This window comes from Phaenicophaeus curvirostris, chromosome 9, assembly GCF_032191515.1.
Source record: "Phaenicophaeus curvirostris isolate KB17595 chromosome 9, BPBGC_Pcur_1.0, whole genome shotgun sequence".
Classification (NCBI taxonomy): Eukaryota; Metazoa; Chordata; class Aves; order Cuculiformes; family Cuculidae; genus Phaenicophaeus; species Phaenicophaeus curvirostris.
Genome location: NC_091400.1, coordinates 8,997,899 through 9,013,912, shown reverse-complemented (window position 1 = coordinate 9,013,912; position 16,014 = coordinate 8,997,899). Strand labels below are relative to the sequence as shown.

At 36.9% G+C, this 16,014-nt stretch overlaps 1 protein-coding gene across 2 annotated transcripts in view; it reads right to left on the bottom strand.

The window, feature by feature from the left end:
- The window catches only part of ATRNL1 (attractin like 1), a 491,214-nt gene that overhangs the window by 52,393 nt on the left and 422,807 nt on the right, over window positions 1-16,014 (bottom strand). The gene's annotated exons all lie outside the window — the stretch shown is intronic.

Genomic DNA, 16,014 nt, shown 5'->3' with positions numbered 1-16,014 from the left:
GATAACTGACTTTAACAGCCCACACTGCACATCTAACCAAACAGAAAAAATGAAATTAACATAAAGGCAACAAAATTATACTTTCGATTTTATAGCTGACTAAATTTAGTGATATGAACCTCTGAAAGCTCAAAGAAAATGGCAAAACCTTTTGGTATACACACTAGTGTCTTAAATACCAGAATGTCCTCTAATCTAATAAGTACCCATGAGAAAGGACAGTGCTTCAACAGCATCCATTAACTTGCCCTCCCAATGCCAAAACCATAAAATGAGAGCAAAATCAATAGTATACACAGAGTTTCCCAGACCTGTAGGTCTGCCTTCTCCATCTGTCCTGATAAGCAAATTATTTCTTTGAGATAGGACCCTCCTGAGTTTTTTTGAAACAGGTGTAGTGTTTCTACATTTAAATAAACCTAGAAAGTTTCAGAAAATGTCTCCTGTGCATTCATCCTCGTACTTTGTCTTACATAAAACTGTGGTAAAAATGGTTTTGCTGGCAGGAGGTACATGTTGTTACCAAACATTTATCTTTTATTAACTATATACAAGGTCCAACACAGAAAAAATGGAGACTAATCCTATAGTTCAGGAACCAAGAGTGGGAAGGAAGAGACAAAGATATAGTTATAGAACATGTGCTATCCTGTCATAGTGAGACAAGGCTCAACTCAATCTTTATACTCTGTACAAGTGGACGTGTGTTCAAAAACAGCCATTTTCTTACCATCAGTTGGAAAACGTCAGTGTGCAAGAGTGAACAGCAAGTTAACATGACAACAATGTACCAGCCCACAACGCTTTATCTGTGAAGCAGTTTTTAGGTAATAACAAGATCACTGCGCCTGAGCACTCACCCTATTCCCAGACATAGCTCCCTATAATTTCTGCTTATTCCCAAAGACCAAGTCCGTGCTCAAAGGAACCCATTTTTTGTTGTCAGAAGACGTGAAAACAAAAAAGATGAAGATTCTCAACAGCCTATCAGAAAATGATGTGTAGACTTGCTTTGAACATTGGCAGCATCATATGCAGCTGTGCATCAGCTCAGAAGGGAACTATTTTGAAGGTGATTGTAGTTAATTTTCTTAATTTGTTAAGTAAAAAGAATCAAAGGCACAGTCTCAACTTTTTTTGTGTTGGACCTCATAGATCTTTTAATTTGCATCTAGCTTTCGACTAAATGATTTGCTGCCACGCTGTTTTCAAGTTACCAAGACTGAGGACACTAGGAGCTGGAAAAAAGCAGAGCAGCCTGCAAAGCCATAGAAGAATAAGTTTCTAATGTCACGATTTACAATGCTCCTGTATATACATGTTTCCCTATTTTGTGCTCACTAAGAGATAGGCATTTCACTTAGGAGAGCTTAAACGTTTTGTCAAGCACTGAAGATATTTCTAAAAACATTAGGTCAAAATTAGCATAAGCATTTGTTTCTTTTTGTTGTTTGTAAATTTTTAGAATGTCTGTCATGTTCCACGGCAAAATACAAGTTTGATGTTTTGATTCAAAATTCAAAGCCATGAGACTTTCCATTTACATAACAAAATGCAATGTATATATAAATGTCAACTGATACAAATATACTAAGAAAAATGATACTTTGGCCAAGTTTAATACACTACAAAGTACTAGATATAAAGAAAACAGAGGCGTTTCCATCATGTAAAGCAATTATGATTTTCTATTTTTCTACCTCCAAGTAACAAACATTTATTATTGCTCAGTGAAGATAAGGAAACAGGGAACACAGCAATAAATTTAACATCAGGTAAATATACTTAGTTTTTACTTTATGGCCATATTTGAAATATATTTCTGTAGATTTAGGTGAGGTGATAGAATTAAAAATAACTTGGGTGAGGAATGTCACCAAATTTAAAATCGCCGTGACATAATGAATGACAACTTACATTCACTGAAACTTTACCAAATGTTTAAACAGAAATTTGAAACCTCCAAAGCTTCAGCCAAAAAAAAAAACCCAAAAAACTTTAAAAACAACATAAAGATTTTCTAAACTCAGTGCACTGGATTTGCAGCATTTAATAATATTTTTTTTATAATGTATTAGCTCAGCGTACAGCAAAGGAACAGATGAAGAGAAAAGATTCTGAACTAGTGAAAGCTGGCATATATTTATGCCATGGACCTATTATCAACAAAACATTTAGACATTGCTAGATGGTATCATTCTACACTAAAAGCAATGCAGAAAAGGGGGGGAACAGAACAAGAACCTGACTAATATTAGCAACACTGATTTCACATTCACAAAAGTATTATGAGTGGATTGTTGAAAAAGAAAGGCGTGAGAAAATTTTCTTTTTAAGGTTTCTGTGACTTACACGTGTTGAAGGGCAATATAACAATAACCATGCAAAAATAATGGTAATTCCTCCGATCATAATATTTACTATAGAAAAGGGCCTTGATAAGATCATTCAGATTAGCAGCCAGTCTGTGCCCTAGGTGGCTTAAATTAATCAGACATGCGTAGGCATTGAATGATATAATATAAACATAACATAAAATAAACATAACATACAAAGATGGATGGCAGTCCAGCTTAGACCTCGCTACCTGCAGCACTTCCAGTTGTCAAAATCTTAGGCTTCCCAACTGTCACACACTCAAATCGCTCCTGTTGGACCTAAATACACACCCCTGCATTCCAGCAGTCCTACCTCTATCTCTCTTCCTCAACTAAACAGACAAGGATGCAGCCCCAAGATAGCTAAGTTCATCTCACTTCAACCATGAGCTCCCTACCTCACCCTGCACTGGCCCTGCTCCTGTATCTTCTGTGCAAAACAGATTTTCCAGTTCTAGGAAAGTTCCTGCAACAGACGCTGTTAATGGAACAGACCAGGTGCTCTTCACGTCCATGGACAGAGTGCCATTAACTGCAGAGGTGGTTTATCAGTGACTCCCATGTATGGACTAATATGATAAATAGATTTTACAAATACCTTTGCATTTAGTATGATTGACCATCTTTGACTCTATACTAGAACAGCAGCACCCGAATCCTAATACAGCATTTACAATTAAAATAGTTGATATTACTGATGCAAGCAGCAATAATATTTAAGTCATCTTTACTAAGTCATCACAACAGCAAATCACATAACAAGATTCCTTTCTATTTGAAAAAGTAGGCAAGATGAAATCTTCATTTCAAAATGTAATTCAGAAAATAATTTATGCAGCCACACAACTGAAAGGAACAAATTTACCATTGTGCCTTTTTAACTTAGTAAATAATTACTTTATTATAAATCAAAATGAAGATATTTTCTATTGCTGTGTAACATAAAGCCTCTCATTAACAGGCCCCATCCCCTTCTGTTTGAAGTGTATACTAAAGCTTTTCAAGACAAAATTGAAGAAAATTACTCCTGATAAATATTTTTAGAGGACATCATCCAAAAATCAAATACAGTAAGATTTTTATATTTGTACTTATTATTTGCTCCTTATAGAATGTTAGGTGTGAAAAAGCAGATGCTTTATCTTGCCTCACATCATTCAGATTCACTAGCAAAAAAACCATGGAAGCATAGAGCAAATGATAATAATTTAGATACCCTAAGGTCTGTCAGTTGTTTAAAGATAAATACATAACCATGAATCAAAGTTCTTTCACAGCAACATAACATGTTCTCTGAAATGTGCCATTTATCATGCATTTTCCACGGGTTTTTTGGAAGAGATAAGGCACATGTTTGTTTGCCCAAAGCACTTAGCTACCATGATTTACTTGCTTGAATTATCTTACCTCCCTCCCCCGTACAGAAAGTGACTTACGTTTTTGCCAAGAAGCAAAAACGACAATCACAGAGTTAATAAAACTTTATCAGTGGAGGACAGAATAACCAAACACTTCCTTATTAAACAACATTTTTCTCTTCTATTCCTTTTCTTCCACAGACTATGACAGAGAGAAAGAGGTATGTCAGCTGGGAAGGTGAAACAGAAAGGGATAGAAACCAGGAAGTAATAAAAGGATGAAGGAACATATATTATTGTTGATAGTGAGAAGAGTATGTCAGTGGATGTAGAAAGAAGAAATAAGTGGAGAGGGAAGGCAGTAAATCAGAGAATAAAAGAAAAAAGAAGAGATAAGGTTTTATCCACAATTTAAATGCGTAGTCATAACTTTATTCACAGAAAACAAGTGTCAGAAGTCATCTTCCTGGGGTCCTAGATTTTTATCAGAGAAAAGTTCGACATTCTTCAGATTTGTACCCCTGCACTTGGTGCTGGTGGGGATGCACCTCGAATCCTGTGTTCAGTTTTGGGCCCTTCACAACAAGGACATTGAGGAGCTGGAGCATGTCCAGGGAAGGGCAACAGAGCTGGGGAAGGGGCTGGAGAACAAGTGTTAGGAGGAGTGGCTGAGGGAACTAGAATTATTTCGCCTGGAGAAGAGGAGGCTGAGGGGAGACCTCATTGCTTTCTGCAGCTCCCTGAAAGGAAGTTGTATTGAGGTCGGTGCTGGTCTCTTCTCCCAGGTAGCAAGGGATAGCATGAGAAGAAATAGACTAAAGTCGCACCAGGGGAGGTTTAGATTGGATATTAGGAAAACTTTATCAAAAAGAGTGGTGAGGCATTGGAACAGGCTGCTCAGGGAAATAGTGGAGGTGCCATCCCCTGAGGTTAAAAAAATGTGTGGATGTGGCATTTCAAGACATAGTTTAGTAGGCAAAATGGAGCTGGGCTGAGGTCTTTTCGAACCTTAATGAATCTCTGATTTTTTTTCTGTAAGTCCTGCAAAGACTTAGACAAAGTCCAGCCGCCTGGGTGGCTTTGTGAGGAATTATTAAGCTTTGGGAAGATTCTTTGCTCACCCTTGATCTGTTGCTATAGGAAACGAATTTTGACTTAATTTTTTTTTTTCCTATTCAAAGAACATGGTAATACTACTGTTCCTGGCATAAAAACAAATGTCATCGTATTCACACCTCTATTAAAAAAATTTCTGCCTAAGTAACTTAGCACATCTGCTTTATAGTGACAAGAAAGTAACAAAACAGGTTTATTTTGTTATTTAAGTATTGAAAAACCCAACAAATCTTGCATTGTGTTATTTGGCTATTTAGGAATAGCACAAATGAGCATCTTTAAGACTCCAGACCAAAAAGCAGGTGGCTGGCGTATTCCATCGCTCTTGGAGGGCAGGATGGGCCACAGAAGGCAGCAGCATGAAGAGGTGAGAAGTGCAGGGGAACACAACGATGAATAAAGGGACATTCATTGATGGGCTATAAGAGTTCAGATTTTCTTTGGGGGAAATGCATTGAAGCTTCAGCATTGATTTGCATCTATCAATGAAAACAGATAATACTGTGAATATGGGAAGATGAAAAGCATAAAGTGTTTTGACCCTATCTGTATTCCAAGAAGCGGTGTCTCACAGAAGTGCTGTAAAAGTTTGGATTTTCAGTACAAAGTAATAATCTCTCTGTATTTTCCACTCAGCATTCTAAGTCAGGGACATGCAATTTTAGAAAGTGCATTATTATACCCTAAGACAAATAGATCACGTAAGACTAAATGGCTCCAAACTCATGCCAAAAAAGCAATTAGAAAATTGAATCAAGGAATTAAGGATTAATGTGAGCATGTTACACCTGTCAGCAGTAATAAGTATTTTGACAAGAACAGAATAAAGTTTGACAGTGTGCACAAATACAGATCTGATATATAAATCAAGTATTAAGATGCAAACAACTATGCATTAATCACTGTAATGTTTCCTAACTAAAATGGTCTTAGTACCGCTTACAAGAATTCATTATAAATTAAGCAACTTATCTTTGTCTTAAAAAAACCAGCTCAACTTATAATTTTTATTTTAGTAATAAATGATGCTGATTTAAACTTAGTTTTTAATCATATTATTAAAACAGAATTAATCTGGTGAATTCCACGTAAACTAAACTTGATGGCGTGGCAAATAAACAATCAAAACTGTTGTTGTGAGAGGATTAGTACCTGGCTTGGAATGTAAATAGCCACTTTTCTGGAGTTCAATGTGCAAGATTTCAGAGGGGTAGAAGAAAACAACAAACAAGACTGTCCTCTGAAGAGGTAATGAATGGAGAAAAAGAGGAAAGGTAAAATTTAGACTGTTATATTACAGCATTCACTTCTTAGCTTCTCCTAGCTTCAGGTTTCTTTCCTGAACACTTCGACTATTTTCTGGCTTTCTTGATTTATTTGTGATAAGAAAGTCTCAGATTCAGAAAAGCACTTGAGTACCCAAGCTGGATTTAGTCAAATTCAGATATCTATGTGTAAAAAAATCCTTTTAATCTTTGTTTCAATATTAAAATTTTCCCAAAAGCTGAAGATCTCATCTCCCTGCTCAGGCCCATCCTGGTCTGTCTTATTTCCCACTCTGGATTCTATGGCATGTCTGCAGCTTCCCTGCATACTCATACAGCTTGATCAAGGTACCTGTTTTAGAAACACATTATCCAATGAGGCTTTACAATACAGCTGTAGCTACTTTCCTTTAAAAAATTGTTGAAGGCAACGGTACTCTGTCACAGAAGGAGAATTTTTCCCGGTTTTCCTATTCCGCTTTTACTAAATGTTTATTTGAGGCGAAATACTCTGACCTATCATTATAGATGCAGAGTAAAATGCTATGATTGCTGTCACCATTTTCAGTGCAGTAAAGGAAGACTTCAGCAGTGCAAAGGAGGAAAAGAAAATTCACTCTCTCGAATTCACAGAATTCCATTGATATCTATTTTTGGTGGTTTCTTTGACCATTTTCCTGGAGAACCTCCAAATGTGCCTAGCACAGCGATCCTGCCAAGAGAATGAGATGTAAGACTCCCACCTGTAGCCAACCTGCATCATATCCCTACCTGGCTTTCTCCAGAGTCATTTGCTAAGAGAATCAAAACCAACAGTAAGATCAGAGGAATGAAGAAACACTGTCTGCTCCTCCCACCAGAAGGCTTTGACAGCACCCACTGCTGCTCTAAGGAGAAACTGGAACTTCTTCTAGAGTGCTGAAACTAAGGCAATGCCTTGGAGAGAAGCAAGGACCGTAATCGGTACTGCTCTTTTCCTAGACTAACAGTGTTAAACTGCATCATTATTCTAGATGTTTGGTATATATTAGCTAATGTTCATTAACATACTTTTGAATATGAGCTTCCAACCAACCTGAAAGTTTTGACAGTAGTCTCCACAGATTCATTCAATAAGTAATGAACCTTAATGACAGTGCAAAAGGCAAAAAAAACCCAAACCAATAAAACAGCAACAGAATAAATAAGCAAGGCTGGAGTTCTGAACATTGCTTCATGGCTGGCATAGGAAACACAGTTCTGCATATGACTCTAGGGTTTTACTGAAATTATAAGCATCCACTAAAGATTTTCAATTAATTCATCCTGTAAAGTTTCTCTCCTGCAATTAGTGAGTGGAAAGCTTTACCTCATTTAAACCTACAAGAACGGCCCAGAGTCTGAGTGTCCTCAACGCTTCAGGCTTCTACATTGCACTTTCTTATGCCTGAGGATTTTTCCAGCAATTTCTAACTTTGCTTTATGAGGTCCTGTTAACCTGTGCGAGGTACATAACCACTTTACCTGCAACAGTAAAAGCTGGAGAACATTCTGGTGTACCTTAAAATTCTTCCGCCTCTACTGAAAGAGACTTGAGGTAATTGCCTTGCTTTCGTGACTGAGTCATCCATCCAGCACTGATTTACTGGGAGGACTCTACCAATTCTATTTGACCTTGAGAATGATCCAGTTTTCCCTGAAAATTTCTATAACATCTAACGGAGCCAGGAGGCTTATTGATAACATAATGCAACTTGACCAAAATTACACTAATATTTCTTACATTTTTAATAGTGACTTATCTTTCCACAGTAATTTTGCCCCGTTGAGTTAGCAGACTATAATTCTCCATTAATATCTTTGTTTCAAAATAGGCATGGAAATCTTAGAATACATTGTTGGGGTTTTTTTCCTTAAGAAAAATGGAGAACTAACAATAAAAACACATTATGATTACCAAGCTGTGATTACGGCCTCAGTGAGCAAAGCTCATTGTTATCCTTCAAGTTATTTTCTTACCTCCCTATCTCGTATCAACTTGCAGTGATACGCTGCATTCTTTTTTGCGTTCTTTTCTGAGTAGAATGGGGCTGTTAGTTATCAAAGATTATGTATTGATGTTAAATTTATGTATTAATCTGAAAATGTTTATGCCCAGAAGAGATGTATTTTTATTATAAGAACTATATTTATGTGCAAACTTATTCAGTTAATCTAGTAAGAGACTTTGTTTCAAACCCTAATACTATGCTATATAGCATTTCATTAGCAAGAGAGTTATGAAATGACATTCTGATTAAAACCGATTTATTAAGAAAAAGCCATGAGGAACACCTGCAGACATCTATTTTCAATAGGGTTTCCAGAAAGAACTCCAAGTCAGGTTTTCTATCCCACTTTCATCCTACTGCCTAGAGGTTGCTTTTTCTGAACAGTGACACTTCTGTGAACCACCCTGCAGTTTTCTTGACTTTCACAAGTGGCTGAACAAAACACAAGACATTGAAGTTAAATCAAAATATCAGGTAGCTGCAAGGCACGTCACATTCCTTCTTCTGTGTGTCCATGTAAGCAGCCTCCTATCTCTTCATACTGGTAAATAAACTTGGTTTTGCCATACTTTTCTGTCTCGACTATTAATAAGACTAATTTCAGGTTAATCTGGAAAACATTGAACACAACTTACAGCGGATGGTATGTGTAGTAGTTGTACTGGATTGCTGCCAGAGGTATCCCCAAGAGCCTCCAGAACATTCCCTGATTAAGCTCTATGAGTCTGATTAAAGGCTGGCAATGCTAGCGTCCAGTCTGTGAAGAGAAATTTATCTTGGCAGCAGCTAGCTAGATCCTGTTGGGAAAAGCACCTGAGACCCTTTGTCTGCGGCATATACCAAGCACCATGTATCCCCAGACACTTTTCTGTAAATTCTTCTTACTGACACTTCAAATGCTGTAAGTCAAAGTGGCACCGTGCAGTGAAGTGATGCTAATAGGCATTTGTTTCCCAGATGGGTATATCTGTTGGATCTCCAAGGACTAGAAATAAGAAATGGAGAATTCTCGTATTTCTTCGCTATTCAACTTCAGGTGCTCTTGTCCATGAAAACTCACATTTCTCTGGCGATGAATTACTGAGTCCACCACTGCTTGAAATTTGGCTGATTATGTAAGACTAGATCATCTCTCCCATATTTCAGAGTGGGTTAACTTTACCCTGGACTGCCCAGCAGAAGAGAACGTGGTCCCTTCAGTGTCACTACTGCCTTTTCAGGGTGGGAGAGATGAAGTACTAGAGCCAGGTTAAATTCTGCCTAACTTGCAGGCTAACAAGGGTGGCTACAGTGACAGACAGGGGAAAGCTATGCTAAAGATGAGCACAGTACAGGTTACTTTTGTTGGGAGCATGCAGACTGAGCCAGCTACAGATTTCCAAAATGTCCACGAGGTGGATAAACTTGGGCTGTTTTTTGCTCAGGGTGAATCATAAAAATTTAATCTGTCATTGCAACAATGAATGTTGAGCAGAAGTCAAAAGTTCTGACTAGCAGGTGTCTTTTGTGACCACAAAGATCTCATTCCTGTAGCTGTGCAGCACCCTAGAATCATCAAATATATGGTTTGATTATTATTTAAGAGACCTATGCCAGACTTAAGGGCTAAGAAAGGCAAATGTCCTGAAATTATTATACTGTATTTTGCTTTTCTTGCAAAAATGGAAAAAAAATATAGTACACCGTATGTCATCAAAAAAAACACTTTTAATGAACTTTTCTTCAGCAATGCCTTCTAAAGTTCTTTTGTAACCTCCTGGCCACATGCAGAATTCCCAGTGAATGATAAATTAAAGCATTTATACCTGGAATCATAATAATAAAAAAGAGAACTAAATCAAGACACATTGTGAAAACTAGCTGTCAGCAAAAGGGATTAAAGTGCAAACTTGGCAATATTCTTAATGCAGGAAAAAATGCTAATGGCACCAGAATAACAAATTACTTTCTATCATGACAACTTACACAGATCAAAGCTTACTGAATGTAGGGAGGCCACAAACTAAACGTCTGAAAGCATGACCTAGCTTTGATTTTGATCGCCCTTGCCATGGTTCAAGGAAAGCTGTAAAATGCATACACCATAGCTAAAAACTCTCTCAAACAAGTTACCCCTGTTTAAGATTTGTGAATCTACAGACGTTTTCATCCTAGTGACCATGTGTGGATGTTGTGGATTGGATCCTAGCTGCACCAACAGCAGCAAATAACAAAAAGGCCTCTGTCCTGAGGAAAAAGTATTTGATGGCCAAAAAGGGAATCTAGTTTTGCTGTATTATATAGTAGGAGCAGCAGCAGGTGTTAAATGGACTGGCAGTTTTGGCAGTAGTAGCTGCCAGCGAAGTGGGAAGGGAGGGGGTGGGCTGGCAGGCTTGTCAAAGCACAAACCAGACTCTTTAAAGGTGTTGCAAGACGTGTCTCTCGCTTTCCTCTCTTGAGGACCTCTGCCACCTACTCTGCCCATTCACCAATCTGAAAGCATAATTGGGTACAGCTTCTCACTTGAATCTTATTAATTAATTCAAATCTCTATCTGTGAGATAATCCTCAGCTGCTTAAATCAGCACAACACATGAGTTACAGCAGAACTACACTGACTTATACCAGCTGCCAATCTGACACTATATTATTAATTTCTTAACGGTCTCCTCAAAAAATTATGGAAATAAACTCAAACTCAAGTATTATCACTTAACATTGCTTTCCAAGATGCTCCCTATCAAGATTGTTAGTACTTAGAATGGTCAAAAACATATTAGGAACTTCATTGAAAACGCATAAAAAATGAAACTCAGAAGATTTAATCTGACAAATAATTAGACACACAAGAATTAGTGCTTGGAGAAACTGTGGCATTAAAGCAAACAGGATTATTCACATGAATGAAATTATTTATGCATGTTACCCATTTTAGCTTAGCATAACTGGCAGAATAACTTTTTCTTTAAAAAGGCAGATTGTTTTCTTTTTAATTTAACAAAATAGGAAAAAGACTCCGTCCTTTAAAATACTGCAAAATCTGCATCATTTTTTACTAAACCAGCAAAGATCTGCTGTATAAAGTATTTGCTGATTTTGGATTTGCTGAATCCCACTTACTTATTCCACTTACATGAAAAGTAAGTCTTATTTTTTTCAGAAAGCACCATATCCCAAGCCTGCTTTGCCTGCTGAGCGCTGGTATCGGAAAATGGATAGTATGGAAACATAGTCCAGCTCAGTTAACACTTCTGCTCCATGTGTGTTTCTTAGGGCAGAGCAGGAGTTTCTCAATATTTAGTATTTATATTTTATATTTTTATTATTTACTTCAGTAAGGTGCTACACAGCCACTAACAATGAAAGCCATGATTCATGTTGAATTCTATGGTCCCCATTCCTTATGGCATGAAAGCACAGAAAAGCTTGTTAATTTGCTTCAGGAAATGTTCTCACTTAAAATTTTACATTGTAAAATTTAGCAGCATCAATGATGCTTGAAATATTTTTTCTCCAAAAGTTTCACCATTTTCACAGCAGATTGACCATCTTTTTGGAGAGTTTCCTTGAAAATTCACAGATTTGTGAACTTTTCATTGGAGTTTTCTTCAAGTCATTGCATTCCATGAAGCTTTGTACTCCACCTCATATATTTTTCATACCTCACGAAATGATTTTGCTTCACCTCATTTTATGCATAATGTTTAATCCACTGCCAAAATTAAAACAGAAGAATGTTTGTCCTGTAACTCAGTCAACAGACTACTATTAGGGACTACTATTAGGCTAATAAGGTAAAGCTTGCATTTCACCTTTGTTTTTTGATTCCTCTTCCCTTCTCCCACCCCTTCCCAAGACTTTTCCCAGTCTTAGGTTGCTCCTGCCATGGAAATAAATTCCCCATATCAAAATGCCACTAACTAACACAATAAGCAGAAGAAATAGGCTCTTATTTACTTAAACAAGGCTTTAGATTTGAGATCAGTCATCAAGCAGATGTTATTTCTGAAGCTGAAAGTATTCTTGATGATTGTTACTATAGAAACCAAGCTTTGTAAAATATTCCAAACAAACAATTCTTTATTAGCCGGCGCCATAACTACAGCTCACTGTGTTACGCTGCATCCCACGTTAAGTTATCAACTGTGCATATTTTCTTTCTGGTTATTTGCTTTCAATAGTAACTTCAAGACAGGATTTCTATAGGTCCTAAAAGAGAGCTCATCGCAATACCAACCATCCATAAAATGACACACACTGTACTCGTTCAGCACTGAGGGCTCGGCTGTATCATTTCCCCCCTCCTGCGGGCAGCCACTCAAATCAGTCTTCCCCTGTTCAGCAACAGTGAATAATAGGAACCCACTGCTAATTCCTGTGGTTAGATCAGCAGCACAAAACCAGCAGTGGTTACTAATTGCCAGCCCCAGCCTCTTCAGCAATTAAACCATTCTTCACTCTTAGTAGACTTGAAAAGTGCGTCACTCAGAAAGCATCTTTCCTGTCATACCATAACCAGAAGTTTCAGATTGTTGATTTATTAATTGAATCACGCTAGAAGGGAAGTAAAAAAATTTGAACCCTGGTTCCAGTGAAGCCACTGGGACTCCAGCAGTGCTAGATCCCTGACCCTGAGCACACACTCAGGGCTGGAGCAGGTCACAGCCACCACTGCCAGGTAAATCAGGAACACAACAGCTTGTGTCAGAGGGAAGGGGCACGTAAAGTACCCTCAGTCCAACCTCTGTCTGATATTTTAACCACCTCTTTCTCTTGCTGTAACTAAACTACTCATAGAAAAGAAACTCCCATTTGAAGTTAAGCAGGTGAAATCTGGCTTGTTATTATAACACATGTGAATGAAAACAGCATTTAAGGCTATGCAAGAAAATCAGGAGGAATTTTATTACATCATGTGGATATTGGAAATATTCCTTCTCTGAGGCATTTCTGTCTCCTTTTACAGAAAAAAAGCCCTTAGAGAGGATAAAATGTTACTAGAATTCCAAACTGTAGCCCTCTCAAAACCAGTATGGTATCAACTTCTGATTATTATAATTAAAATTCCAAAGCTGTTTTCAGTCTCAACTTATTGTCTTGTCTCATACCCCCTTTAAGTCTCTATAATGTGTTTCTATTCAAACAGGACAATTTTAGCCAAGTCTTTCAGAAAATTCTCAGCTTTCTTTGAGATGTGCGACAACTTATGTTTTTCCCTAATACCAGTTCTATTCAAGGCTTACAATTCAATTTAAAATTTGGCCTCAACTCAGATAATGTTGCGTATTCCTGCCTTTCATTATTGTAAAACAAATCTGGTTTAAAATGCAGTGATACAATCAGAGCACAATTAGATTTCCATAAGAATATACAGAAATATGGAATTACACACGCCACTCGCATCTATTTTAACACGCAACACTGCCACAGTAAGGAAAGTATTAAGCAAAAGAGCACAAGAAGCCATTCACAAAAGTTTTAGTGGGGTGATTTTTTCAGCCTGCAACATTATGAGGAAGATAATGACAATTAGAATAAATTATTATCATTAATAATAACTAACATATTTTAATATATTGCATAGTGTTTAATATATTATTATATATTAATATAATATATTTTAATTACTATATTATTGATAGTAATTATAATAAATCCATGACAAAATTTAAGTATGAAAAGTGCGTGGCAAAGGATATTTCAGAAAGAGATCACTGACAAAGCAAGAGGATTCGCAGGCATGTTTTATGAAGACAGGGCTACAATTCAGAAGTGATTGTGTGGGATTGAATACTAAGAATGCAATTAAGGCACAGCACCTGTCCTGATGGACCAACATCTAGAAAGGAAAGCACTGTAGTTAAATGAAGGTTAAAGGTTCAGAGAACACATAAGCTACCTTCTAAATGGCAGTTACCTGCACAGAGTACTGAGAACATCTTAACAGACTTTGTATGTGTGTGAAGTAGTTCATGCTTTCTCCACAGAAGAAAAGTTATAAACAGTTGTAGGTAACTATAGACAGCAGAGCTGAAGGATGCCAAGTCCTCTGGATAAGGGCCCTTAAGGGATTAGAGGACCTAGCAACAAATCTGACTGTCTCCTACTTCCCAGCTTAACTGAACATGTTGCCATTTACAGCTACTTTGACTTAGGGCAACCTTCACTACCTGCCTAGAGCAAGTCAAACCCATTCCCCTTTATGTGCAGCATCTTCACTTTACTTAGGGCTTAGTTGGCTGGTTTTTATTTTTTTCTTAGCTTTTCCTTGCTGTATTCTACATTGTGAGGAGAATCAATGTAAAAAACAAAAGTATGCATTTATAGACACATGCTGATGTACTGCACATGCAAGTATATGTCATTAATTCTAACTGTGCTATCAGAAATCTCTGGAATGTTGTGTTGAAACAAAAATGAAAGCATAAAGAAAAAAAAGCTACTTTGAAGAGCTTGAAAAAGAAACCCACTTGAAAACTTCCCCAGTCACAAACAGAGGAGTGACTCATAATTCCCCAAATGCCTATTGAAATGTGCTGCTCTAAAGGGTTCTAGAGTCATCAATATATTTAAGAATTTCATAGATGTCTTCTAGTTTTCTTTAGATCATAAATTGCTAGAACGGTTCCTACTCTTTCCAGTTCCCTTGTCCCCAATTCCCCTGTTGTGACTTTTATGGATGACTTCCAGTTCTGATTGTTACAAAGTCCTTGTTTTTGCAGAATCACCTAGTACTGAAATTTGCAATTCCAAATGCTATCTTTTTTGGTCTGTTTATCAGCTAACACTCTTTGCTCAAGCAATCTTTGCCCTTCACATTCCAATTGGTTTTGTCCTTATTCAAACTTCTATGAATTTCCTATAAGTAATGTAACTTAAAATATAGATGAATATTTTTCTTCATTTAAGAAACAGTTTATCTTTGTGTAACCTTCAGTTATGGGAAGTAGCTGAACACATGCATAATGACAAACTTAATTTGGGGGATTAACATTTAATCCATTTGATCTTTACATTACTTTTATTTTCACATTTTCTTTATATATTTAAAACAATTTTTCATGTCCACATTAAAGGCCTCTTCATATAACTCTCATTTTCCTCCAGTTTGCCTGTTTTTGATCATTAGAGTTTCCTAATTTTCAGTGAACTGCTGAGCAAGCTGAAGATGTTAATTGGATATATAACTTTACTTTTTCTTGTAAGAGTTTCTTATAATGGCTGCTCATGAAGATGATTGGGATGTTAATCAATTTGCATATGTCTTTCTAAAGAGATTCAGTTAGGTTCCTAATTAACCATCTGCAAACAAACCGCTGTTCAGTAACAGTGTTAAGCCATTTATTGTGAGTTAGCGAAGGTCAGTAAGGGCCTTATGCTTCCACTCTGCCCTGCTGTAAATATCCAAGTTCTCTCAATATAGAGGAAGTAATTGAAAAAGGACAAGTGTCTCAATCTAGATTGAGGATCATTGGATTCCCTCTAATTGAGTCATTGTTATTATCAGAAAACATGAAAAGTTGCAGGAATCTGTTGCTCCCATGAAGTGGTTGGTGCTTTAGCAATACTAACAATCTTGTATTCCATAAGAAGTGAGGACAATGAAGAACAAACATTCCTATGATGAAAGTAATAGAGAGACAGTCTTCAAAAAAAAAAAAAAAAAAATTACTTCCTCAGATAAAAATGATACTTTTTCCTCCCAAAAGAAAGACATATTATTTGGAGTATTTGCAAAGATCCTGTTCTTCTGGAACATCAATGGTCATCTGCTAGAAAGTTCTTTCATATTTTTGAGTTTTTAAATCAATAAGTGTATCACTTCTCTTGCTTTAATATTGTTTTCAAAGCTGCCATCTACCCAATGCTATCCTGTAACACCTCCTCC